Here is a 383-nt window from a genome sequence, read left to right on the forward strand (position 1 = left end):
TTGACTCTCTATGCTAATGAATAATATAATATTTTATTACAAATATTTAGCATTATTGTTTTGTTTTTGTTTTTTTTATTTTGAAGAGGGGAAAAAAACCTTCACATCCAAATAACATAAAAAACATAGTTATTGGTATATTTACCTATATGGGTGTATCCCACAGGCTAAGCTATCTATAAACCGACGTTAGAATTGAATGGCCTGGAGAAGCCTTTGTATTGTTATATATATTCTAGATGTATTCAGGCCCATTCCAATCCATATTTGCCTCTTTTTTGTAATACACTGTAAAGGTGCGTACACACGGTACGATATCTATAAACGATAACGATACGGTTCAACTATATATATTGTTAACTGTTATGCAGTGAATGACCAAC

Source organism: Taudactylus pleione, unplaced genomic scaffold (genome assembly GCF_031769625.1).
Source record: "Taudactylus pleione unplaced genomic scaffold, aTauple2 ptg000012l, whole genome shotgun sequence".
Classification (NCBI taxonomy): domain Eukaryota; kingdom Metazoa; phylum Chordata; class Amphibia; order Anura; family Myobatrachidae; genus Taudactylus; species Taudactylus pleione.